Source organism: Motacilla alba, chromosome 2 (genome assembly GCF_015832195.1).
Source record: "Motacilla alba alba isolate MOTALB_02 chromosome 2, Motacilla_alba_V1.0_pri, whole genome shotgun sequence".
Lineage (NCBI taxonomy): Eukaryota > Metazoa > Chordata > Aves > Passeriformes > Motacillidae > Motacilla > Motacilla alba.
The window spans coordinates 3,958,443-3,984,885 of record NC_052017.1 but is presented as its reverse complement, the minus strand read 5'-3'; the positions used below and the strand labels follow the sequence as shown (position 1 = coordinate 3,984,885).

Genomic DNA, 26,443 nt, shown 5'->3' with positions numbered 1-26,443 from the left:
GTGGGACCATGAGGGCTGGGGGGACCTGCAAGGTGCTGCTGGGCTGGGGGAGCCTCCAAGGCCACCCTGAGCTGAGGAACAGTTCAAGGCTTGGCAGAAACCTGGCACTCCACCAGGAGAGGTGCTGGGGACTTCTCGCCGCCTTTGTTCCATCAAGAAGTATCAGGAACCATTTCTAAGACAAATATTCCTCTTTTCCTGCAAAGCAACAAAAAGAAGAAGAGACCTCATCTTGAAATCAGATGTGCCATCCTTCAACAGAGGGTTTAAAAATTGAGATAACCCAGAATTTGGTGATGACAGTTTATAAGGGAAATGATTTCTTCGTCAAGATTTTTCTGTTCAATCCCTCCCTAATTTTTTTTCTTTGCAATCAGAAACATGAAGCTTCTGATCTGGGAAAGAATGCCTTTTTATTTTTTTTTGCCTTTTTTTTTTTTTCTGTGAAAAAAGTTGCATTTTTTCACAGTTCTTTTCCAAAGCTGCTGCTGCTGCAGTGGAATAAATCCCCTTCTCTGCCTGCACTGGTGAGGTGAGAGCAGGGGCTGGGGGACCATCATGTTTCCCTGCATTTCCCCTCAGTGCAGCCTTGCAGGGGGAAGCAGAAATGATCCAGAGGTTAAATACTGCCATGCAGAACCCATCAGCCTTGCCTGCTCACAACTCACAACTCCAGGAGAGTGTAAACTCATTTTTGTTTTGAAGGAGTTGGTGTCACAGGGGTTGTCTTGGCTGCTGGAGAGGGAAGGGTGGTTTGTGAACAGATCCCAGAATTCAAATGACAGGCATTAATGGGCCAGGAATGCTGCAGCTGTAAAATGGGGAAAACAAAACAATTCTGTTTTGCAGAAGGACCTCACCAAAGATGACTCCAACGAGCAAACGATCCACCAATCCATCACCTCCCAGAATCCCACATGAGAAGGTGGGATAATTACTATAATTTTAATGTACTCCACGATGATTTAAATACACTGGTAAACTAAAAATATCCTGCTTTTCCGTGAGGGCGCTGACTTTCTGAGGTAATGCTGCCCCAGAGCTGCTGCTGGTTCATGTGCCAGCCCCTTCTATTACCCCTCAGGGTGCCATAAACCTCATCACAGCCCTGCCCAGTGGAAAGTCTTTGCATTTTGCACACCTCTCCTTTGGAAAAAAAAAAAAAAAAAAAAAACAACAACCAAATCCTCTGCTTTTTCTCTTGTAATCTGTGGTAGAGCTGCAGAGGGAACAGAGGATGGAGAAGAGGATGTGAGCAGCAAGGGTGGGAGCAGGGAGCCTGGGCCAGCTGAGTGCTTCAGCATGCTTGGAAGTGTCAGTGAAGCAAATAGTGTGTTTCTAACACAGTCCTGAGTGTTGAAATACTGCTGAAATTGCCTCCAGAGCTGACATGAAACCCGAAGATCTGGAAGTATCTCCCGTGATTGATTGAGTGGCTGATTGATTTGATTATGTATATGTTATATGTGTGTGTTAGGGCTGGGCTTGGCTGTCCAAACACCATTTCCCAGAGCCAAGTTAGAAGCTCTGGGGTATCCAGCCCCAGACTCCAGCTCTTGCTTCTGAGGACTGCTCGTGTTCCCTGGGCTCTGTGTCCCTTTGCCAGCACTGTGGGATGTCTCAGATATACAAGGGCATCTCAGATGGCACCAGGCTCCTGTGTGTAGGCACTGAATGCCACCCTCTGAGTCATTAAGGCTCACAGAGATCATATTCTCAAAGTTCCCCTCTGCAGTCACTGGGATCAGAACTTTACCTTAAAAATAAACAACACCCAAAGCCAAGAGTTTCCTGGATAGTCAATTATTTTTTTTTTTTTTTGTGGGGGCTGGTTTGGAAGCATTCTGAAATCTGATCCTCGTTGTAAAGTTGGGAATCTTGGCAGCCATGTCAAGAAGCAAACTGTGTATATTTTGCCTAGAATTGTTTCCACTATATAACCAGGAAATAATAATAATAAAAAGAGCCTCTTCTCCTTTAATTTATCTTCAGAGGTCTTCATGGGTCCCTTGCTTGTCCCCCATCATGCTGGAAAGAGGGAAACCTGAGATGAGGTTGGTTCTTGCATCTGCACAAATGCAAAATTCTTTGATAGAATCAACGTGGCTGCTCATGTGAGGTGGGTTTAGCAACACAGAAGTTCTCTGGACCATTCCTGTGGATATCTTGTTTAATAAATGAGGTGAAACAGGCTTCTGCCTCAGATGAGGATCCAGGCTGGGCTTTTCCCAGTGCTGGGAAGGTCTCTGACTTGGAATTGCAGAGTTTTTGGGTCTTGGGGAAAGAACGGGGACAAATGGGTCAGTCAGGACTGTCAGGTTTTTGTGTTCATTTGTAGGGTGTCCCTCAGGAGACCCACAGGACAAGTTCAGAGTGAAGGAAACAAAGGATTTCACAAACTGCAGCTGATACAAAACCAGTGACCTTTGTTCTGCTCCTCGGTTGACCACTGAGAAATTATTATTGCAGAGATAAAGATCATAAATTTTTGTGCCTGGCTTTTTTCCTAGATCCTGTTTAACAGTGTTTCTTGGCAGTTTCTTAGTAGATACTTTTTAGCTCTGGCTCTCTTCCTGGAGCTCTGGCAATTAAAGATATTAACATTCAGCTTTAAAAATAGCAAGGAGTGGGTATCCAGCCTCCCCAGATGAACACCCCTGAAGGTGGGGAGAGCCTTCAAGGATGCAGAGCCCAGAGCTGAGCCATGCAGACCATGGAGAGAGGCTGCCTGGTCTCTCAATGCCCTTTCTGGTCCTTGATCCCAGGACTTCCTCACCCTCCCTTCTGCCTGGCAAATTCACGCCCATCCCTTCCAGATTTTTCACCCCTTGGCTGGCTTACACAGAAAGCTTCATGTTGACAGGATGTCCCTGTCTCTAAGTGCCACAATTCAGGCTGTTTTGCTCCTGGGTAGAGCCACCTACCTCTGCTGTGTTTTCCAGGATGCTGAAGTATCACTGGGCCTGTTGAGCTGGGAAGGGAAAAACCAACAAACAGAAAACCCTCAAAACAAAACCAACAAAACAAAACCTTCTCCTCCCTCTGCTTGAGCTCTGACAGCATGAAGGGGAAATGACCTGGCTGGTGACTTAGCTCTGAGCTTCCCTGACTCTCTTGGCCCCTCTAAAATACAGAGGAAACACTCTCTTATCTCCAGATCCTCAGGGCTGCCCAAGGAGAAACAGACCCCTCTGGGAGGAACATCTTCATCTCTGCTTCCCTCCTCACTTCTCCTTCAGCAGTTGGCAGAAAGGGTGTGGGGACAGACCCAGCTGGTAGGGGAGCACAAAGAGAGATGAGGGCTGTGTACCCCAAGCTTCACTGGGAGTCCTTGATGTGTGTCCTTGATGTTACCCAGAGAAACTTTCCTTCCAGCTTGTTCAGGGCGCTCAGGAGGTGCTCTGGACTCTCCAGCGTTTCTCACTGCAGTGATGCTTTCTCTGTTGAGGACCACAAAGCTCCCTCCTGGGAGATTTGGATGAGGCTGAGTGTGGGCAGAAGCTCAGGCCAGGATATGGCAGATGGAGGGCCAAAATTCCTGCACACTTATCCCAAAGGGAGCTCACGGGGCTGAACCACAGCAGGAAGGGCTCTGGAGGCTGGGCACAGTGAAGATGTCCAAGGATAGGCAAAGGGGCAGCTTGAGCAGGGGGTCTGCAGCTCATATTGGGAGATAAGCAGCAAAGGAAAGCAGAAGCCCAAGCTTCCCTCCAGGAGCCTGCCAGAGCCAGCTGCCAAGGACAGCCCTGCAGAACTCGCTGGATAGAGCAGGAATTTTGATTTGGAACCCGTGCTAGCCAGGACACAACCGAGGAGAATCTGAACGTACAAATAAGCTCGTAAAATATGGAGTGAGGGCACTAAAGGGATGTGACTTGAAGGGCAAGAAAAGTCCTCCTGCTCCTTCCACTGATCACCCCATGGCTCCTTCACACCCCCCGAGCTCACAGAGCTCCCTGCTTCTGGGATCTCAGGGATTGTCTTGGGGGAAGGTCAAAGGCAGCAGCTCAGAACATGCAGCACTGAGCATAATTTTGGATACAGAAGAGCCACTTCCAGCGTGGGGGTGACCTGTGCCCCTCTCCTTCTGGCCAGGCGGTCAGGGGTGGGTCACAAAGCAACACCTGGAGGAAGAACCTCAAGGAGAAACTGTGACTGCTCTGCCAAAACCTGGACATTCTCCACGCAAAGGACATGGCTCAACACCTTGGTGAGGGTGAATCTACAGGTGGTGGAAATGAAAGGGGAATTTGGGGTCTCTAAGGTAGGACTGGGAGGCAGCAGTTGTGCAAATACCAGTGAGCTGGTGAGTGAAAAGGAAAAGGGGTGGTTGTAGTCACCCTGTTTTAGGGAAGGACGAGGTTCCCAGGACCTGGGGATGTCTTTACCCCTCTCTGTGATAGGTGGTTGTCCCATAATTTTAAACAATGAATTATTTGCTCTTGAAAACTTGACCTTTTAGCCCTCAATTCTTTGAAATCAACAGGAAGACTATGGCACTATCTCACAACAGCCAGTGCTTGAGGCGACGCCTTTCACCAGACATCTGAGGTTTTAATCACTTTTGGTTATTCCTCAAAATTTCAGTTAATAAATCCAGGGTGGTTACAGCGATGATTCATGCAGGATGCATCCTGTTTCTTCTCTCCCACATCTCTCTGGCAAAAAGCTGCTATGGATTAGGAACCTTGCCCTTCATTTTTGGAAATTGCTCTCCCACTATAGACTCCAAATGAGAATTGCTGTGGTATTTCACTGTGTGCTATTTCAGAGCGCTGGCTCCTTTGATGCAGTCATCATCTATATGGAAAAGAGGTGTGTGCATGAATCAATGGTATAGTTCAGCTGCATCTGCATTAGAAAGGCATAAAAATGAATGAAATGCAGGAACTGAAATGTGCTCTCCCAGGATGCTGTGCTAAATCTGCACTTCAGAAATACGCCAAGGCGCTTTCCGGGCACGGGCTGCACGACCAGGAGGGTCCTGCAATTTCACACCACACTTCCTACATTTCCCTTTTCACCTCTGCTGACTGGAGCATCTCAAGGTTTGTCTGAGTTCCCTGGAAGTTGCAGGATACGTCTTTCATCTGCTGTTTAAGAGTTGCTTTTTTTTTTTTAATGGCTGGTTTTCTATTTTCATTTTCTTTTGTCACTGCCCACTTCTAGAAAATGCTGGTGGTTTTCAGTTTCTGGGGGAAGGCTGCTCTTCTCTATGAAAGAGGCAGCAGAGCAAACTGTGCCAAATCAACTTAATGCAAAATGATTGGTCCATGCAGCTTTAGACATCTTAAGAGGGCCCTTTGCAGGAGCAGGACCAATTCTCTGCTTTGAGTCTGCTCATCTCACCAGCTGGGATGACAGAGCCACACATCCCAAAACCTCTTCTGCTTCTCTGTTTGATCAATTAATAATCACAGCAGTTAAAAGACAAGGCCAGAAGCCCTCAGAGGAGCAGATAATCTGAGCTGCCTTCCTTGTCCTTCAGTAACAGTGGGGAGAAAAGAAAATGACCTTACTTTTACCCAGCCTAGTCCTATCTCCTGTTGCTCCTCTCATGAAGACAGGCTGCATCTCACTGAGAGAAGGGACCACACCACTCACAGCAAGCACTGGTGGGGAGTTTGTCTCTCTGGGATGTTCAAAATCCTGCTTGTAACAGTGGAGAGCAATGGCAACTGCTGGAACATGATTAATTTAATCCCCAAACTGACATATAAACTAGGTCCCCTCAGGGACTGCCATTTTCTCAGCCCTGGCTCAGAAGGGAGCCTGGGCATAGAGAACTCCTGTGAAAATCCTGGGTGAGGTGAGGCTCACCCCTTAACTGGAGGGATCTGAACATGTTCTGCAGTTTTCTCTGTGGACTGTGGGAAGGGGACAAGCCCAAAGAAGCATTAGGCTTCATCAATAAAGGAGGGTACAGGGGAGCTGGAGAGGGGCTTTTGACAAGGGCATGAAGAGACAGGAGGCAATGCCCTTAAACTGGCAGAGGGGAATGTTTAGATGAGATGTCAGGTGGAAATCCATCCCTGTAAGGGTGCTGAGGCTCTGGCACAGGGTGTCCAGAGAAGCTGTGGCCACCCCTGGATCCCTGGAAGTGCCCAAGGCCAGGTTAGATGGGGCTTGGAACAACCTGGGATAGTGGAAGGTGTCCCTGCCCATGGCAGGGAGTGGAATGAGATGATCTTTAGGGTCCCTTCCAGTCCAAACCATTCTAGGATTTTAGGATCATTGCTCCCTTGATCTCCTAAGGAACTGACAAATACTGGAGACAGAAGATGCTAGTTTGGGCACATCTTTGCATTCCAAACCAAGTTTTACTAGCTGAGTGTCTCTTTGCCCTGGTGCTTTCATGGTTTGAGGAATGGGAACATCCTCGCTGCAGTTTAAGAAGCACAAAGCATTTCTCTTCGTTGTCAAAAGCACAGAAGAGAACAGGAAGAAGAGGAAATGAGCAGCCAGCTCTATCCAATATTAACATCTCTGCAACTCAGGAGACATGTTCAAGCGAGTTTATCTCCCCCAAAAAAACTGGCAGGTTGAGTGAAAACACTTGGTAGAAGAGTGACCCCGGGGAGGATGAGATACCTTCTGCATGATTATCTGCAGCCAGGGTTTGGCTCTGCTATTGCAGATGTTAATCTTTCACACCCACTGTGCAGCAGCCAGAGAACAGCCCTTGTGGTGAAATCCATGAATGGGAGGCAGAGGAATGCAGTGTTCCTCTTGTTTTGCATGGTTCAGGATCAAATGCAGCCAACACCGGGAGCACCTATCACAGAAGGGAACTGTGCCTTATCACCAGCTTCATCCTGCTGGCAAGCCCAGCACCCCCAGCCTCACAGCTGGAACTCCTATCACACCATCTCTGCCCTCAGGATCATGTAACTGAAAGGTGAAGTGGAAGGAAAAAAGAAAAAAAAAAAAAGCAAAAAAAAAAAAAGCTTGAAATGCTAGGAGAGCTCTGAGCTTTGATTCAGCAAAGGCTGTGAGGATGTGTCTCATTTAAATGAGCCCTGAGACTGACTCCCATCAATAAGCCTTAAGAAGATTCTTATGAAAATAAACCATGACTGTTTCTCCCCTCAGAAAAAGGCAACAAACTAGAGCCAAGTCCAAAGTTATGAAAATAATCCCCAATAATTTACAGCCTAGTCAACTGTGGGAGATACTATTGGTTTCCACAGGAAAGGCTGTTATCTACCAGGATCAATAACCACCTTGTAGTAAAGCCTCAAGGTGCTGGCAGGGGCAACCACAATATTCCCTGCAATTGTTGCTCAGCTCCAATTTATGGGAGTGTGGTCACAAAAACCAGCAGCTGGAAGAAATTCAGAGCTGGCCTAACCTGACACAGAGTTTTTGGGAGAGGCACCCACTCCTGCTGAGCCTGAACACTCAGGAAGAAAAAAAAAACACTTAGGAAAACACTTTATTTCCCACAAAAATAAACCCCAAACCAAAACAAAAAACCAACAACAACAACAAAAAACAAAACCAAAAAGAACCAAAACCAAAAAAAACCCAAAACTCTGCTGACTTATGGGGGAATTGGGTGATCCCGGGTTGAGCACGAGTTTGGGATTCACTATTCAGTGACATCATTGCAACTTTGTGCTAAAAAATCCCTTTTCATGTGACCCTTAGCCCTGGTCTTCATCCTGGGACTTACAGGGGCCTTAAAGAGATAAGGAATGGTCATTTATAGCTGTGATGAAAGAAAGGAGGTGAAAATGCCATCTTGCCTTTGTGAGGAACACCTGGCGCTGGGAAATGCAGCAAACAGGGCTCAGTATCACCCTGTAACTCTTTACCCTGTGGGAATTGTATCCTTGAACCCGAGACAGCAGGCTTAGAAGGAAGGGAGAGTGGCACTGACCCAAGGTCTGGTAAAGCACTGCCTGGCTGGAGTCTCATAAATCCAGCAAGGAAGCAGAGCGAGGGGGTTGTCCCAGTCTGCCCTGTCCTTGTGAGACCCCACCTGCAGTGTTGTGTCCAGCTCTGGGCCCTCCACACAAAGAGGACACAGAGCTGTTGGAACAGAGTCCAGAGGAGGCCATGGAGATGCTCCAGGGGCTGGAACATCTCTGCTCTGGAGCCAGGCTGGGAGAGCTGGGGGTGCTCACCTGGAGAGGAGAAGGCTCCAGGGAGAGCTCAGAGCCCCTTCCAGGGCCTAAAGGGGCTCCAGGAGAGCTGGAGAGGAACTGGGGACAAGGAGGAAAGACTGAAAGGGGCAGGTTTAAACTAGATATTAGAATAAATTCTCTTTGAGGGGGGCAAGGCCCTGGTGCAGGTTGCTCAAAGAAGCTGTGGCTGCTTTGAACGCTTGTTCAAGGTTGGAAGGGGCTTGGAGCAACCTAATCTAGAGGATTAAACCCCACATGGCAGGGGTTTTGGAAGTGGATGATCATTAAGGTGCCTTAAACCCAGCCCATTCTGTGACTCCATGATTTAAGGTGTGCACAGGCAACCACAGCTCTCGGCTGGGTCAGTGTCACCTGCAGGGGGGACATCAGTGCTCAGTGCCCTCCCAGGGGGCAGGGCCTGGTGGATGAGTTCACAAGTGCAGTTCTATGACCTGCAGAAAGCCTTCACCCAGATGAGGTCCCTCCTGCTCTGTGAGCTGGCGACCCAACACTTTTTCCCCTCTGAGCACTGGCCATAACCTCTGTTTGTTGGTGGCCAGGGCATTTCCCTGCTCCCTGCCAGCCCTGCCTCTTGTTTTCAGGTTTCCTGCAGGCAGAGGAGGCTGAGACCTTTCCCTCTCTCTCCTTTCCCTTCTCCCACAAAATCAGGCACAGAGACGGGGGGATCTCACCAGCTCATCCCTCCCTTGCAGAGGAAGGAAGGGCCTTGTGCTGTCCTTGTGCCCCCTGGTGCTATTTTGCTTTATGCCTCTCCTAAACCTGTCCCCAGGGCTCGGGGTGGCTGTGGCAGCCCTAGGACTTGGCACAGGGGTCTGTTTTAAGGTTGCCATGGCAGCATTTAAAAATGGCACAGGCTGGTATTTAATGCCAGCTGGGCAGGGAGGGCAGCGAGGGTCGGTCAGTGACCCAAAGTGACCCATTCCAGACTGACAGCCCTTTACAGCAGGATTGTCCTGGGCACTGACTGGGAAGGGGAATTCACCCTGAATCCACAGGCAGCTGAGCATTTTGGTTGAGTTTTTGAGGAGTTTCCAAGAGAAGGGCTAAAATTTTAGGCCAAGTTCTGCTGCGACTGAAACTGGTCCTGAGGAACAAGGTGTTTTATCTCACAGCAGAAAAACCTGCTTTAATTACACATCCATGGGAAGGAGGGAAGGCAGAGCTGGTGATAAGAGACGTGCAGCAGCCCCAACAGAATTAGCTCAGTTTCTCCTGTGCCCTTAATTATCTTAAGAGGAGGAAAGGCTGGAGGGATATAAATGGTTGGGGAGGTAAGTGGGAAGGGAAGGTGGCTGGCAAGGCTCTCCAGATTTCCCCAGCTCCTTGGTTCCTGCAGCCATTCCCCAGGGATGGTGTTGTCACTGCCAGGGACCATCCTCCAGAACAAGGGATGCCTACAAGAACTTGCAAGGTCACCTTGGGGTGCAGCTGAGTTTGGTGTGCTCAGAGACGGGGTTTGCACCTCTGCAAAAGCAATTGGAGCTGGTCAGCCGTGGACATCATTTTGGTAGTAGCTCATCTAGCAAAGGGCAGGCACTGCCCAGTGACAAACTGAGTGACAGCGCTGAGGCCCTGGCACAGGGTGCCCAGAGAAGCTGTGGCTGCCCCTGGATCCCTGGAAGTGTCCAAGGCCAGGTTGGGAAGAGCTTGGAGCAACCTGGGATAGTGGAAGGTGTCCCTGCCCTTCCTAAGGTGGATGATCTTAAGGTCCTTTCCAGCCCAAACCATTCAGTGACTCTGTGAATAATAAATCACCAGCACTTTAACAGCTTGGTGGGATTTTACATGATTGCAAATTGTTCATTCAGCCCAGCCCCAGGTTGTGGCTGTGGGAAGAGGACAGGGAACACAGCTGCCATGGCACAGGGTGGTTGTGCTGCTGTCCCCTCTGCCCTCTCATGAGACTGTCCTGATGTCCAGGGATGAGGAATCTAGAACTGCTTTTCCATTTAAGGCCAAATTTAATCCTACCTATCTGTTCTCTCTGCCTTGCTCTCCCTGCAGCAGGGACCACACCCTCACCCAGCTTTTCCACAGTCCATTTGAGCTTTCCTGGGAGAGCCAAAACCACTGGGCTTTTCTGCCATTGCTTGAGGGCGAGGCTGTTTCTCCAGGCAGCAGGATGGGAGGCCCTGGGGGACACAAAGCTCTGTGTGTCCCTACCTTGGGGTTTTTGGTGACTCATCCAGGAAGATCCCATCACACAAGTGACCTCTTCTAAGATCAGTCATCCTCCACTAAGCAGACGCTGGGGCAGTGGGCGTGCTCATAATGAAGCAGGATATAAGGAAATGTGTGCCTGTAGAGGGAAACGTTCATTCAGTCAGGTGTGGTGTTAGTTGTGGCCATGGTCTGCATCTCTGGAACCTCCTGGGCATGCACAGGGGCCAGCACAGACAGGGAACCCCCCAAGCACAGGGGATTGTGAGTATCCACTGGGCTGGGTGCAGGGAGAAGAGCCATGGTGTTGTTTATGAAGACAGAGGTTAAAATAAAAAGGGTAGAAAATAGTCAGGCATGATAAACAAGTCCTGCTGCCATCTCTCTGGAGAGTGTCTGCATCTGCATCCTCCAACCCATTGTTAGTTACTAATCAACTCCTTCCCAGATGGAGGTGCCAGCTTCACCTTTCCAGTGAACCCACACCGTATCTGAGTCATAAAATCACAGAAGCACAGGATAGTTTGGGTAGAAGGGACCTTAAAGCCCATCCAGCACCACCCCTGCCATGGCAGGGACACCTTCCACCATCCCAGGCTGCTCCAAGCCCCGTCCAGCCTGGCCTTGGACACTGCCAGGGATCCAGGGGCAGCCACAGCTTCTGGGCACCCTGTGCCAGGGCCCCAGCACCGTACAAGATTCCATGGGATAAGGAGAAGTGGCTTCCAAGTGACATTTTTTATCCTAAGGGTGGTGAAGGACTGGCACAGGCTCCTCAGAGAGGTGGTGGATGCCCCATTCCTGTAAATATTTGAGGTGTGGTTGGATGGGGCTCTGAGCAACCTGATCTCATTGGAAATGTCCCTGCTCATTGCAGGTGGGCTGGACTAGATGGCCTTTGAAGGTCCCTTCCAAGCCAAACTATTCTACAACTCTATGACTCTGTGACGCTAGGATTCTATGGTTCTATGATTCCATGATTCTGATTCCATGATTCTATGATTCCACCATTATGATTCCATGATTCCATAATTCCATTATTCTGATTCCATGATTCCATGATTCCACAACTCTATGACTCTCTGACTCTATGACTCCAGACCCTGAGCTCCCCCAGCCCCACAGGCTGCTCCCACCCCAATACCTGCTCTGCTCAGTGCCCCACGGGGTGGGAATGTTCAAGAAGGGAGGGGAACATCCCTATCCAGTCCTCAAGACAAGTAATTCAAGAGTTTTTTCTTCCAGACCACCCAGGAAATAAGTGGCAGTGCAAGATCAGGATTTGGCCTCCCAGCTCCATCCTCCAGCCCCAGGCTTACACCATGAAACAAAAAAAAAAACCCAAAACCCTAAAACCAAAAACATCTGCAAACCACACAGTCTCCTGCTACAAGATTTGAAGAGATTAAATTATGTTAAACTCTTAATCCTTCAGCCTTTCCTAAGGCCCAGCTCCACTAAAAATCAGAAATGCAGACTTTAACATCAGGCTGTAAGAAAAACAAACTACAGTGATGGTTTATTTTAACCCACAAAACTGCAAGAACAAGTAATTACCCTAAACCTACAGCATTCTTGGGAAGAGAGCTGTACATAAAATAGGTTCCTTATGACTTTTTGGGCCAGCTTTGTAAATTTCCTTTTGGAATTTCTGACACAGAAAGGAAAAGGAGTTCTTTAACTGTATCTGTGAGAAGATGGTATGGCTTTCAATTTCCAGAGTGGAAGCGTGAAAATAAAAACTCCTATGTGAGCTGATAAAGCTTTAACTTTGCATATCTATCTTGATTCTCTCTGTGAGAACATCCATAAAATCCTTACAGCTGGGGAAGGATAGGTCTTTAAATAAAAATGCTGAAAAAATCCTCAGTGAAGGAGAGAGTACAGCCTCTTTAATCATTGAACTTTTTTTATTGCAACAGATTATGGATCTGAGAGGAAAATAATTCAAGAAATAATTATGGCTTTAAGATATAACAGGATAGTCATTGTGAAAAGCATAGAAGTTTGCTGTCTATAGGGGAAGTTGTCTTAAAATTGCTGTCCCCAGGTTTAAGTTGTCTTAAAATTGCTGTCCCCACGTTTTCAGAATGGGAACCCCATGAAATATGATGGAGCTCACTGCAGGAGCAGAGGCAAAGAGGGATTTGTGACACATGAGGGGCTGTTTGTTATAGTGTTTTTATGGGGACAGACTCTTTTAGGACCTTAGCTGAGGCACCAGTGCAAGTCGACATCCTGCAAAAAACTAAATTCTCCTGCTGGCACTCAAGGTGATGAGCCATGAAGTGGGAAGGCAACTTCTCTCCTTGTTTGCACCAGCATGAATCAAAAACAGCTCTGTTGGTGTCCAGGGTCTTGAGGGCTTCCTCCAGAAGCAAAGGATCAGACCTAGCCATGGACTGTGGTGGTGCTTTCAGCTTTATGGGAGTGTTTTAAAATGTGTGCTTTATTGTACTGCAGCAGAACATCTTAGCAAAGGCCATGACTGAAAAGAATAATTTGAATAATTGGGGGGGGAATTATGAGTTTGAGTCAACAAAAAGACAGCCTGCATTGGGACTGTCAAGGCAAAATGACTATTCAGACTTATTCTTCACTCACACAACTGAAATCAAGGGGGAGTTGCTCAGGTGATAGTGGGACTAAATCATTGTAAGAAACCCATCAGGCCTGAGATTTCATTCCTCACAGCCTAAAAACCCACTGTCTCCCACGGGCTACATTGTGCTTGTATAAGACTTTCCTCCTTGGCTTTTTGTGGTGATTTATGTTTCCTTGCAGTGTGTTATTCAGCCATAAGTTATACCTTTGTGCTGCAGCACATCCCCTGGTAAGCAACTAGACAAAGCAGGAACCTTTTGGGTTTTTGTCTGTAGTGACTGGAATGAGGCTTTTCTCCATATTTTCTAGAATTTATTGGGGGCTGATAAAAGGAAGAATTCCAAGTCCTCGTGCTCAGTGAGAAATAGGAACATAAACTCCTGGTGCTGGGAATAAGGACAAAGTACAAAGAGGTCACTCTCTGGATATTAGAGGAATCCACCCCCTGTTCTTCAGAATGAACCATAGAAATATAAAAGGAAATATTCTTTGTTTTTCTTGACACATGACACAGTGCTACTTCACACTTGATTGCTGCACTTGTTAATCACCAAGGTCTCCAAACCAGATCCTGATTCTTCAGCATCCACCAGCTGAGCTCACAATGCAAGCAGAAAAGGAGAGTTACAGAATAATGGAATAGTTTGGGCTGAAAGGGACCTTAAAATAATCTAATTCCACTCCCCTGCCATGGGCATGGACACCTCCCACTATCCCAGGCTGCTGCAAGTCCTGTCCAACCTGGCCTTGGACACTTCCAGGGACCAGGGGCAGCCACAGCTTCTCTGGTCAGCCTGTGCCAGGGCCTCCCTACCCTCACTGGGAAGAATTTATTCCTAATATCCAACCTAAATCTTCCCTCTTTCAGTTTAAAGTCACTACCCATGTCCTTGATTTGGGTTGAAGGAGAACTCTGTCACCTTGCCCAAAGCCTGCTGAAAGCAGGGCTGTGGCAGTGGACAGCTCTGAGGTTACTCTGAATGGCTCAGGGCCTCAGCACTGGAACTGCTCAGCCAGCTGACAAGGCTGTCTGCAATTCCCACAACTACTTTTTATTGTTTAAATCATCTGAGGATTAAGAAATAACTTATCTTTTAATTAAGAATCAGTTTCGTTTCAGATTGCAGCATAATTTAATTTATTCAGAGTGTTCCTAGAGTTAATTGACACCAAGCCATACACAATGGCACTTTCTGTCTTGGTGCATTTCCCAGTCTCCTCCACTCTGTGGTCTGTGCAGCCCAGATAGCACAGATACCTGAAAGAGGAGATCAGTGGTGCCTTGAGGCTGCTTCTTGCACCCTGAGGTCACATTGACTTCAAAGGAATTGGATGGGTTGCTGCAAGCTGAGGTACTTCACAGAAGGACACCTGGAGCCAGCAGAGCGTGAAGAACATCCACACATGTTGGTTCATGGCCCTTCTAGCTCCTGTCCTGTGTCCACCAAGGGTTCAAGGAACCGAGCAGAGCATCAAGAGCTCAGAGCAGAGTGTGAGAGCAGGAAAAACAAGCGGTGGTATTGCCTTGAGCAACAGGCCCTGGGCTCACTTTGTGGCTCTTGGACTTGCAGAAATGCTGTCCTTGCATTTAACAGCCCTATAGGAATTAATAAATTAGCTGAACATTGTTTTCAAAACCTGTAAATGTTCTGCACTCTGTGATCAAAACCTGCTGCCACCTCACAGAGGCAGCACGAGCTGCAGGGGAAAGGAGATTGAGGAATTTTGTTGGATGTGGGAGCTGGGGTCAGTGCAGGCTGCAGAGTGAAATCTGTCAGCACAGGGTGGCAAGCAGCTCATTCCCTTCCACTGGAAAACACTGAGCAGAAATTGCTGCAGAAATCAGTGAGGACAGAAACCAACACTGAGCAGCTCAGGAAGGCCAGGACCCAGGAGACAGCACAAACACTCAAGGGTTTAGATGGTGTGACCCCAGATTTATGCTGGCAGCAGGGAAATCCAGTGCTGAAGAGCTACGAAGATGGTCATGGAATCAGATCTCCCTTGTCAGCAGGAGCTGGATGATTTCATTCTGTCCTGAGTAAACCAAGTTCCCATGCAATGTGAAGAGAGTGACCTGGCGAGGCCCTGGCACAGGGTGCCCATGGAAGCTGTGGCTGCCCCTGGATCCCTGGCAGTGTCCAAGGCCAGGTTGGGCAGGGCTTGGAGCAGCCTGGGATAATGGGAGGTGTCCCTTCCCATGGCAGGGGTGGAATTGGATGATCTTTAAGGTCCATTCCAACCCAAACCATGCTGTGACTGATAAAATGCCTGGGTGCCTTCCCTTTTTCATGTTAGTTGCAGTAGGTTCAATTCAGGTTTAAGCTCCAGATTTGGCATCATGCATGGGGGCCCATCCACAAACAAAGAGATCTCTTGTTGTTGTGATACCCTGGAGTCTCTCTCCTGATTTCCCACCAAAACTCCAGGATGCTGGAGATGTTCTGCAGCCCTTGCACTGAGCTGGCAGGGATATTGCAGATCCCTGCTGGCATCCTGACTGCATCACTCCATGTGAGCAGCAAAATCAAGCCCCCAAATCTGAGGAGAGGATTTGCACAGGAGCAGCAGGGTTTGATCTCACCACTCTGGTGGCTGCTGGTTGCTTTGGATCCTCTGCCTCACCCAGGTGTGAGGCAAAAAGGGCATGTTCCAGGCTATTTGCATGGAGTGAACTCCTTTATTCACCACAACCTTGTGGAAGGATCGCTGTCTGTGCAGCAGCCTGGGCACACCTGCTCCCCATGGGATGCACACAGGCTGGGGATGCTGCAGTGCCTCCAGATGTGCACCTTTAACATCTGTCTCTTCATACATTTGTCTATCTCACCTTTTTTATTTTATTTTGTATGACTTTACACATCAAGACAGAGTGATGAGGTGATGCTGTGGTGAATCTAAGCACACTGGTTTTAACCCAAATAATTTATTAATTCTTTTATTAATATTTAATATTTTATATTAAATTATATTATTTATTTAGACTTTTTATTAATTTTTAACCCCGAAGCAAATGGACAGGTCTTGGTGGGGATGAGGATCTCTTTCAGTGCTGGTATCATTTTATATGAGCTGTAAGTGCTTTGATGGCCTGATTTAAACCATCAATATAATTAAGTATTTAATTAAGAAAGTGAATAATTAATTATATATGTTCATACAATAGCAGTCATGATAATACTATTGCTAATGAGCAATAATTAATGATGGGTTGTATTTGGAGAGGCAGTAACAGGACTGACACCACTGGGAACAGGAATGTGCTCTGGGAATGGTCACGGGCACGGATCAGTCCTGGCTGTCCCTGAGGAGGAACAGGGAAACCTTCCTGGCACTGCATCCAGCCTTTCTTCACCTTCCCTGCCTTGGCATCACCTTCAAGGACTGTGGACTTGGGAGGGGTCCTGGTTTGGGCAGAGCAGGTGTTTGGAGCAGGCGGTGGACCTGGAATATTCCAGGATTCCTGCCCCCTCTCCTGGGTCTGTCTCCCTTTTCCCCATCCCTCACCAAGCTCAAACACACATCTGTGCTCCCCACAGCAGAGCTGAGAGAAACTTAACAAGAAACACTCAAAACCCACCCGTACCCATTGCTGTGCACCTCGTGTCAGGCACTGCAATAACATATAAATAATAATAAAAATTAATAAAAATGTGCCAGTTCCTTCCCCCAGTACAGGAGTGGTGATCCTTGCCAGGGGCTGCTTGTCACCAGTCACTTATTGTCACTGTGTGTGTGCTAACACAAGCTGCTCCTCTCGGAGCTGAGGGCTATAAATAAGGATTAAATAATGGTAGCTGCAGTGGGGAAGATGATGGCAGTGTTATTGTGATAGATATCCATGCTGGACCCTTTGTGGGCTGTGGGATGAAATGTGAGCTTTCTACACCGTCAGGAACAGCCCAGAGAGCATTTGGAAAATTACAGGGGAAAAACTGATTTGATTTTTGGCCTTCCTCAGGGAGGAAACTCACAGGACATATTTTCCTGGCTGTGGGAGTAGCCTGTGAGAGGGGTAACATGTTCTCCATACGTACGTCCCCGTCTCACTTTGCATCCTCAGGAATGCAAGGTTAGCAGGAAAATGCAGCTGGGAATCCGTAATGAAAAATTCTGCCGACTCTTCAAAGAGCATCTCTGATCTCTTTCACAGGCACGCTCATCTTGCACAGAGATGCTGCTGACGTGAGGGGCTCAAGCTCTGAGAGCTGCAGGACCACGCTCCAAATGGAGGAGAAGTGCTGGAGCTGGGGGAAGAGGCTGTTGGGAGGGGGGAAATGTGGAGCTGTGGGGTGCCAGTGGGACAGGGCAGTTCAGGGGTTGGTCATGGTATTTGGGGGGAGTTACACCTGAGTGACAATCATGCCTGCCTCATCCATCTATCCATCCTTCATCCATCCATCCATCCATCCATCCATCCATCATCCATCCATCCATCATCCATCCATTCATCCATTCTTGCATCATCCATCATCCATCCATCATCCATCATCCATCATCCATCCTTCCATCCATCCATCCATCATCCATCATCCATCCTTCCATCCATCCATCATCCATCATCCATCCTTCCTTCCATCCATCCATCCATCCATCCATCCATCCATGTATCCATCATCCATCCATCCCTCCATGTATCCATCATCCATCCATCCATCCATCCATCCATCCATCCATCCATCAACCATCCATCCATCCATCATCCATCATCCATCCTTCCATCCATCATCCATCCATCCATCCATCCATCCATCCATCCATCCATCCATCCATCAACCATCCATCAACCATCCATCCATCATCCATCCTTGCATCCATCCCTCCATGTATCCATCATCCCTCCATCCATCCCTCCATCCATCCATCCATCCATCCATCCATCCATCCATCCATCCATCATCTATCCATCATCCATCCATCCATCCATCCATCCATCATCCATCCATCCATCCATCCATCCATCCATCCATCCATCATCCATCTATCCATCATCCATCCATCATCCATGCATCCATCCATCCGTCCATCCCTGCAGCCCCAGCATGGTGCACAAACCGCTCCCCAGAGGCTCTCAATGACCTGTGCTGTTCTTTTTAACCTCTGCTGTTTGTTCTCTTCAATTCCTCTGAAGTTTCCTCCCTCTTCCATTATCCAGTGGCCAAGGTCGCTGCTCAGAACAGTCAGGATGGGAGAGGAGAAGGCAGGAACTGGCAAGATAAAGTGTTTCCAAGGACTCCTCCCCACTCAGAGCCTCTGTGTTAAATCAGCAGAGGTTTTTTTTGCCCCTTCTCCTTTCCCCAGAGGCTGTCCCAGGACAGCTCTGCTCTGGGAGTCAGAAACCTTCCTGTAACCACTCATTCTCATGGACTCACATTCAGCTCTTTTGCCCTCAATTTTGCTCTGCCTGATCTTTCATGTTTACCCCTGAGATAAATGTGCAGACAGCTGCATCCCATCCCAGCTCCCATTTCAGTAGACTAAGCAAGCTTGGGGAGCTCTTTTTGTGGGGCAGAAGGTTCACGGATCAAAGGCTTTCCTTTCACTTGCACCAGGCAATTTTCCCTAAGAGCAGATTTGTCTTGATGTTATTAACATAGCTCATGAGAGGGGGAAAATAATGGAATATCCTTAGTCCTGGTGATGCCAACCCCACACACAGAAATGGGGTTTTTTTTTTTGAAATTAATTGAAAAGGAAGATACATCATGGCATCAAGGCTTGTGGAAAAAAAGCTTGTGTGTTCTTTATTTTTTTTTTTGCATGAGCAATCCCATTTGTGGACCGGTGCTAAGAGAGCTGCTGGAGGATGAGGGCTTTCAAAAGTTAATTGATTAGAGGAAAATCCCACCTCCTTAATAGTTATTTAGACTCATTTCATATTTTGCAGCTATTACATAGTTATAAAGTAGCTGACAGAAAAGCCCATGTATTACAGATGGGGAAACTATTTCTCATGAAAAGATCAAAGTCCCAGTTTCCATATTTGAGCACCTTTATCAATAAATCACATGCCAGGATGAGAAATTTCAGTGTCAGCTTTCTGCTTCCAGACCAAGACTGAACAACTACTCAAAAGCAGAGAGTTTAATTTTAATTAGATTTCCAATTGTTTTTAAAATTAGGTACAATAAGAATACTGACAATTAATATTCTGTTCAGCTCTGTCATTTAACTAAACTTTTCAAAGAGATAACCCCTGGCTCGGGATCAGCTCTGGATGGTCACCCTTAGGAGCATTTCTTCACTAAATAGGAGTTTATTTCACTGAGAAGTGTCACGCTCCTGTGGTGACAATCCATCATTGCTCACAGGACTGGTGTTGTCAGTAAAACCTTATTTACTGCTCCTCTGACCAAATAAAGGCTTTCCAAATGGGCAAGAATACACATGTCTCTAGAGAAAATGAGAGACCTTGGCTTCTGGGAACAGCTCAACCATCCCTCCAAAATTCTGAAAACTCTTTACAGACTTGTGCTGCTGCACAAAATAAATCCAGCCCAGAGAACCCTTGATCTGCCAACAGCACCAACAAAGTGCCAGCACAGTTGGACTCAATGATCTCAGAGGTATTTTCCAACCTTAATGATACTGGGATTCTAAGAAAGTCAGGGAAAACTGTGCGAGGGTGACCTTCTCTGGAAGGAGAAAATGAGGAAATTTCTTGATCTCCAAGACTCGTGGGGGAAGATTTTTTGAGCTCAGCTCTGGGTCAAGCCTGGGTAAAGTGCAGCAAAGTGACAATTCCATTTCTCATGTTTTTGTCTGGAGTCTCAGGCTGCCATGCTGGTGGTGGGAAGTCCAGAACAGGCCCTGGGAATTTCACTTTTGACTTTCACAAAGGTCTCATTTTTTTCCTTTATGTTTTTACAAAACTCCAGTCACAAGTCAATGAGGATGTGAGAATCACAGGTTTCCACTTGCAGCTGAAGGGCTCTAAATGTGACTTTTAGGCATGCAAGCACAGATGAAACTAAGAAGAAGTCACAATTACTAATTTAATATCTCAGACTGAAGACTGGCCCTTGAATTTTGTCTGCCCAAGGCCAGCAAAGCTGCTGAGGGAAGTTAATTTTCATCCTCCCTGTGGAGTGTTCTGATGGTCAGGAGATGTGAGGTGATTCACCAGCCACTTCTTTGCAGGTCTGTGATATAAATGCTTGTACTGAGAGAGGATCACAACCCATCCTTGGCTTTCTGGCACCATTTGAGGTGGCCCAGGATGTCCCAGCTGGCCTCCACCAGGCCAGAATGGCACATATCTTCTGCAGGTCCCAGGCCAGGCTTGTCAGCCCCCTGTCCTGAATGCTCTGGAGCTTTTCAATACCCCTGGCTGCTTATGTTAAGGACTGAATTATTCTTCTATGTCAGGTCAGCCTGCAGCTGACAGGACAATCCTCTGTCCTCCGTCTTGCTGTGCCCACCCAGCTTCTCAGGATTGAGTATGAACAAAGAACCACTTAACTGGTGCTGAGGAATCTCTGGATCTTGCCTCTTTGGCTACTAATTCACTGTGTGTGAGCAGTGAAGGACATCCCTGGCTTTCCTTGAGGGGCAGAAGTGAGAAGGGAAATGAGGAGCTCAGCACTGGCCTTGGTGTGGCTTTGTGAGCCAAATGGGGATGGTGTCCCATGGACTGGGGACATTTCATCCCAAGTGCTGCCATCTCACACGTCAAGAGCTGCATCCTCACCCTCCTGTGCTGTCCAGGGGGAATTTGGGGAGTCCTCACCACCTTTACAGCCTCAGCAAGGAGGGCAGCTTGAGAGCAAGGGAGCACCAGGCATCCAGGGCAGGGCTGGAAAGCAGATGGGGCTGAGCAGAGACAAATGAGCCCCCAGCTCACCCAAACCAGCCCGTGGGTCTGCAGCAGGAGTGGCTGATCCAGCTGCTGTCCTCCCCAGCTTGGAGATGGCAAAGCCTCTCTCACCACTCAGGCCATGAGAGAGATGTGAGGAGATGAAAAAAGGGAGCTAAACCCTCCATCCTTCGCAAGATCTGATCATCCTTTTCAATTGCCTGACAGCTGTGAAACCTTCTCTTCCCTTCTCCATCACATTGTCCTGCTCATAATTACTTCATCAAATCAACTTCTTCTCCTCTCCTTTTCCTCCTGCAAGTTTCAAGCTGCCCAAACCCACTCTGTGACAAATCTGCCCGAAACCACAGCTGCTCCTGCATCCCTCGTGCCCAGCCTGCCTGTTTTTATTGAGTTCTTTCTGTCAGACACATACATGTATACACAAATGTGTATTTTTTATGAGCCTCTATTTTCCTCCCAGCACTATTTTCTTTCCACTGTCTTGCTTTTGCTCCCTCTCTGGCCTCACAGGGCCATTTGTCACTCTCTGGATGTTTTTTTCTTTTATCAAGATGTTTTCTCCTGGAATGCTTCCCGCCAACGCAAGCTGCCTGGCCCATTAACTTCCAGAGTTCAGCTGACAGCCTGGACTCCAAGGCCCATTGCCTTGTGATACTGAGTGCTTCTGAGATGCAGGAATTAGCTGCTAAAATGACCCAGTCACATGCACAATAGGAAGAAGAAATACAGTTTCAGGGTACAATAAGATAATAAATTTTGCAGCTGTGCTCAGATCCTTTTTTTTTCTCTCTCTCTCTTTCTCCCTCCTGCTTTTCACTCCTTCCTCTTGTGTGATAATCTGATAAATGGTTGTGGAAGTTTGACTGTTTCTTAGCTGGAGCTTTATTGAAGCATTTGCTGCTGCAGATAAATTGTGTTAAATTTCTCACAAACACGCCAAAGCCTCCAATCCATTGTCACTCATGGAGATCGATCAGGCTTGTGCCCATGCTATTGACAAGCAGAAAGACCTCTGAAATCTTTGTTTAAGCACTCAACTGGTGCCATGAATTATCTGTATTTAAATTAGCAAGCCTGCATTTGAGGATTCATTATGCTTCCCTGCTAATTGGGTCTTGCTAATGATCATTAAACCAACGTCCCCACCATCTTGTTAGCTGACAATTTAAAGGGATCGTAAAAGGCAGCCAGCGGGGAGGCTGCACAATTCCAGAGGTTGTTAATGGCTCTGGAGCTGCTTCAGCTCTCAGACCGTGGTTTGATGCCAGCTCAACATGTGTGTGTGTGTGCCACGGGAATAATTGCTGTGGCAGACACCACTGAAGAGGAGGGGACCCGAGGTGATGGCTCCTCAGTCCTGAGGAATGATGCTGTGGATGCTCCAAGGTCCCTGTGTGTGGTTTATACGCTGACAGTCCTGAAGACTGAGGAGGTTCAGGCTAAGAGGCCTTGCTTAAGGGGATCTTTGTCATTGTCCACCACAAAATTAATTATTTATCTCCTCTGTCTTGCCCCCAGGGTAAGGGACGTTTCTATTAAAGTGCACAGTGGAGGCGTGTGGGGGTTTGAAGGCCCAAACGGCACAGAGAGCCCAGATGGGGCACAGTGGTGATGGACGACCCTGTCTCCTCTGGGGAAGCATTCTCCTACAGCTGATGCAGCTGATCCAACCTTCCATGGGCCATCCTCCACTTCTGTGGGTCACCAGCCCCTGCTCAGTCTCTTCTCGAGATGAAATTCGGCCTCTGTGCTTCCTTACAGGGCTGAGGGCTGCAAAGTGCACCCACCTCTGTAAGGGGAGAAAACAGCCTGGGTTTGCACAGGAACAGTTTGAATTTTGAGCACATGGTAAAAAACAGGCTGGGTTTGAACAAGAGCAGTTTGAATTTTGAGCCCTGGTAAAAAACAGGCTGGGTTTGAACAAGAGCAGTTTGAATTTTGAGCAGTGGTAGCTCCGTGTTAGTGCAACCATCGGGATCTGACTGGGATTATCTCCTTCAGCACCTGGGTACCCACAGACCTGGGGCGCTGCTGCAGCCTGCCAAGCCTCCTCCAGGTGGTCAGCCCTGACAGCTGATGCCTTGAGAGCCCAAGGGGTGAGGAAAGTAAACGACTTAGGTAGTTAAACCTCCCTCCACCCCGATGATTTAGTGATAATTACATATTGAAAAGCAAAGCGAGAGGCTGTTTGCATAGCAACTGCAATATAACTGCAGTGTAATTACAGTTCTGCCTCAGAGGGATGGCTGGCCCTTTAGAAAGCTCCTGTCCTGCCTCTGCTCCGGTGTGCATCCCCATGTGGGAGCAGCAGATGGATGGACAAACACACCTCAGGGTGTGGGATGCACGGTGGTGGTTCAGAAATACCTGAGCTGTACAAGGAGGGGTGCTGGAAGGACCCAGGAACCCACTGCTGGAGCACAAGTCTTGGGTTGTGGAAGGTCCCCCAGGAGAGGGCTGGAAAGAGGAGTGGATGAAGGTGCCCTGGTGTAGGTCAGACCACACACCAGCTGTTCCAGCCGGTGGTAAGGGGCAGACAGTCCACATTTAGGGCAGAAAGGCTCAGAAGCAGTGTGTGTGGGTATGTGTGGTTTCTCTTTTTTGTTTGAGATTCCATGCGGCTGGAAAGCCAAAGAACCGGGGCAGGAATGTCTCAGAACCATAGAATGTTTCAGGCTGGAAGGGAACTTTAGAGGCCATCTAGTCCAGTCTCCCTGCCATAAGCAAGGACATCTTCAACCGGACCAGAGAATATACATGAGAAGAGGACTCAAAACCCATCCCAGACTGGCCAAGGCACACTTCAGATTCCTTAGGAATAGGTACTTGAGCCTGAAAAAACAATGGTACCCACTGAGCAAAACCCACAGAGCAGGTTGAGATGGAGTTGTAATTATTAATTCCCACAGAACTTTCTGTGGATGAGTTTAGTTCTGTGGCCTGTTTAGAGCCAAATAACCATGTATGGATTCTCCCCAAAAGTAATGCATCTTTCTTTCTGCCAAATGAGTGAAAGGTCAACCTGAGAGTGTCCCACATATTCCTAAACTTTCCTTGGGGTCTCAACACAGAACAGAAGTGCCAAGACCCTTAAACAACAGCCTCCCCTTGACCTAAAGAGGGTCCCAAAAAGCTGAATATCCTCCTCTGTCAATCCTGAGCAGAATCTTTACCACCTTGGGGAATTCACAACTGGTATTAGGTGACAAATCTCAAGAGGTTTTAGGTGTCACATCTTTGATAAAGCAAAAATGAGAAGCCCTGCAGGCTTGCAGGTACCTTGTGCCCTCTCAGGGCTCTCAGAGGACCAGAGATGTCCCCACAGTGGGTCTGGGGAGTAGCCACATGGGAAGCTGGTGCACAAGGGGGACATCAGCAAGCAAGTATATTTGGGGACAGCTGGTTGAGGCCCTGGACTGTGCAGACTCTGTAGTCCTGGCTGTAATTTATCCCATCCCAACACAGATGTGGAAAATAGGGCAGATGAATCATGCCCTAAAAGTGTCTGTTTCTGCTGACTACAAAGGCAGCCCAGGGTGACCGGCTTTGCTGGAAACGTCTGCATTGTGGATACATGAAGTCAGGTGAGAGAAATCCCACATCTCCCACTGCTCCATCTCTGTTTCTCACCTGCAACAGTCACTTCTCAAGATAAAAGGCTATCCCAGGCTCCAGGGCTACCTAATCCTGCACTGAGCTGCTTAAATAAATGGCAGTGGTCAGCTGAGTAGGAATTCCTGCAGACTTGTTTGCAAAGTCAAAGTCAATTTTGAAGCAAGGCTGTTTTACTTTAGTGCAGTGGACAAGAATTCAGCAGAAATCTCAGAGCTGAATGAAAGGTTTTTTAGTGCAGCCAAGAGGAAGATGAGTGATGCAATTGCCCCACTCTTCCCAGTGTTTCTTACTCAGATTAAATTCAAACTATTGTATTCCACCCCAACAGTCTGCACTTCCCACAAATTCTTGTGCTGACTTACACATATTTCCCTCATGGGAATTATTGTGGGGGTAATGGGAGGAATTTGGGTTCCTATCTCTCCTCCACCCCAAACAATCCAGTCCTGTGCCTTCCCAGGAACAAGCAACTCATCTGAAGGCCTTCCATCAAACCGAGCCCTAGGCAAAGTGTTGATAAAATTTACATGTCATCAAATTAAACCCCAGGTAGACTGGTGGTAGAAATAATACATTTCAATGTCATCATTAGGTTTCGTTGTGACCAAGCTGCTAAGAGTTGCAGCATCTCTCACACTGGAATTTGCAAACTGAAGGAGACATCAATAAATTGGTTTCCTATGTCTTCTACGAGAGCATGCGGCTCAGACTTTGTGTTGAAACCAATTAAATGTGTGGTGGAGAGCAGATTGAGTTTTGTTGGGTTTTTGGTTGGTTTGGGCTTTTTTTTCCCCCCTGTAGAAGGGAGGGGTTTGAAGAGGTAAAGAGGAGGAGCTGGAGAGAAAGCAGCAGCCAAGGCTGGTTTGACCACGCAGGCCTGACGACAGCGCGGGCTGTGATGTATAGACTTGTGCAGTAGGAAATGGACTGGAGCCACGACAGAGCATCTGTCAGATGATAACTCACAGTCATTTGCAATCTGTGCTGGAGGCAGACCAAGGGCCTGAGCCAACACTTCCAGTTATCCGGGCCTTGTCTCCGGGCCTTAACTCCATCTTCTTTACATCCCATAGAATGAGGCTCTTCTGCTGCTCTACTGTAGCACAGCAGTGACATCCAGGGGCCATTTCATTTGCTGTGGAGATCAGCCTACTGATATCCAAGAGCATATGTGCCTCAGCCAAAAACCCACTGAAGGAGCTTGGAAAGATCCCCATCAACTTCAACAACTTTTGATCCATCTGTTTTCCTCCATGGCTTTTAGCAGTGAGCAAAAGAAGGGCCCTTGTGCTCCATTACCTTTGTTGCTATCTTTTTGGCTGAGTAATCTAAGAAAAACCTTCCTGTGCCAGCCTTCTGTTCAACACACAAAGTGACTTTGTGTGCTGTGACTCACCCAGTCCCCCAAATCTCCCCAAAACCATGACCTATAGCAATAACAGGAGTTCCACCCACATCTCTGCGTCCATAGTGGCATAACCTGTAGCTTTTGCACCAAAACCCAGCCATTCTACTTCTCCAAAGCTGGGGTCAGCCAATTACTGAGCCAAAGGCCACCTTGATGAGCGAGCAGTTGGCATGAAAAACCCGCCAACCTTTAGCTGTGTTGGATGCTAGGAGGTCATCTGGACCTCGTGGGGGAAACCTGACCTCTGCACAGCTGGTTCAGATCTCTCACTTGGATTTAATCTGAATTTCCCATACTCCATCTCATTACAACTTTCCTTGATGCCATTTCCAGGGCTTATACCTGCGCAGATGTTGATAACCTGCAGTAAAGTCACTTCATTTTTCCCTTGGATATGTTTTTCTCTCTCTAAAGTAGGCTTCCAGTGCCTAAAATCTCTCTGGCAGGAATCTTTGCTGTTTCCTTAAGATCTTTTTTTGGACATGTGAACATCAGGACTAGACATAACTTTTCAGAAATGGTCTCACTAATGCTGTTTACAGAGATAATATCAGTTCAGCACTCCCACTTCATATTTGCCGTCTGCGCAGCCAAGGATTACTCCAACCTTCTTGGCTAAGGCATTGCTGGGAGTTCAAACACCAGCAATTGTCTACCAGGACCATTCCAGTTGGTTCTGAGTCACTG

General features: G+C 47.7%; 1 long non-coding RNA gene across 1 annotated transcript in view; it reads right to left on the bottom strand.

Annotated features, from left to right (window-relative positions):
- Positions 1–2,923: 2,923 nt before the first annotated feature.
- Positions 2,924–26,443, bottom strand: part of LOC119697552 — a 31,286-nt gene continuing 7,766 nt past the window's right edge. Inside the window, exons 2-3 of the long non-coding RNA XR_005255868.1 lie at positions 10,314–10,449; positions 2,924–2,971 (exon numbers count right to left, since the gene is read on the bottom strand). This is a non-coding gene — a long non-coding RNA (uncharacterized LOC119697552). The remainder of the gene's footprint in view (positions 2,972–10,313; positions 10,450–26,443) is intronic.